Genomic DNA, 1,242 nt, shown 5'->3' on the forward strand with positions numbered 1-1,242 from the left:
TTTTGTAAAAAAATAAAGTAAATTTAATTTGAAACGTAGTTTTATTTTATATTACACATGTCCTAACTACAAATTCAAGCAAGCTTCATGTACATATATAAATATAAAAAAAATGTATAATTATTAATTATATATAATACCAATTAATTAATGTACAATTAATAAACTGGTTTTCTGACCGTTTACTAATTGAGCTCAACTGAAGTGATTAAATGAAAATTGGCGCCAATTAAAAGACACTTGCCCCGATAAATTAAGCCTACCCTTTATGGTAACTCTAGTTGTATGTATGGTAGCTCATGTGTACCTATCTGACTTTTTTAGGCCTTAACCACAAGTGGTTTGTATAAAATTTGGTACTAAGTTATTTTATGACCCGAGAAAGGATACTTATTGAATTGAAGAATCAATACATCAACTCAAATCCTAAAGTGCTGGTGACTGAATTACACTACATTTAAATTAATTTGTTAGCTACACAAGTAAAACGTAAAAATCAATAAAAAAAACATCGCCGATGAATACTAACACGTGTGAACCGCGATTCTGCCACTAAGTTTAGTAAATTGTAACTAAAGTAAAGTTTGAATCACGACTCCTGATCTAATAAATGTATGTGCGATGTGGTCCAAATCGATAATTCAACATCATCAATTTATTCTCCTATTGCTAGGATATAGGCCAACGAGGGTTCAGGCTGGCCAAGTGCGGGTTGGGAGATGTCACATGTCGAATTTTTGATTCTTGTATATGCCCTTTTCGGCCGGTAATATAATTATTAAAAACACCCTTTAAATTATTAAATATAAAATGGTTTATCGATCAGCCCTATTTTGTGATCTTAAACATAAGATTTAACTTTACAAAATAGTATCACTATTTACATTTTTTTAGAATTGTGATATTGTCGAAATAAAACAACATGTGCAATAAAAATAATTTATATATTTTGACTTAAATACAGTAAACTCGTTAGCATAATTAACAAAATCTTATAAACACTGAAAATATTCAGCAAATATATTAAAACGGCAATAAAGCATCTGCATTGAAATTCTTTTTTGGGGTACCTGTGAACAGAAAAAAAAATAGTTAAAATAATATTAAGTACATTATTATAATATGGAATTTGGTTAATAGCTTTGTATATAAAAATGTTAATTATGACGTCATGTTTGGTAAAAGTAACTAAAAAGCCTATTTGTATGAATACAGTTGAGTTATTTACAAGTTTATACACAT

At 28.3% G+C, this 1,242-nt stretch overlaps 1 protein-coding gene and 1 long non-coding RNA gene across 2 annotated transcripts in view; both read right to left on the reverse strand.

The window, feature by feature from the left end:
• The window catches only part of LOC119832771 (REST corepressor 1), a 31,056-nt gene that overhangs the window by 14,385 nt on the left and 15,429 nt on the right, over nt 1-1,242 (reverse strand). The gene's annotated exons all lie outside the window — the stretch shown is intronic.
• Nucleotides 926-1,242, reverse strand: part of LOC119832772 — a 2,595-nt gene continuing 2,278 nt past the window's right edge. The window contains exon 3 of the long non-coding RNA XR_005287928.1: nt 926-1,070. This is a non-coding gene — a long non-coding RNA (uncharacterized LOC119832772). The remainder of the gene's footprint in view (nt 1,071-1,242) is intronic.

This window comes from Zerene cesonia, chromosome 16 (assembly GCF_012273895.1).
Source record: "Zerene cesonia ecotype Mississippi chromosome 16, Zerene_cesonia_1.1, whole genome shotgun sequence".
Taxonomy (NCBI): Eukaryota; Metazoa; Arthropoda; class Insecta; order Lepidoptera; family Pieridae; genus Zerene; species Zerene cesonia.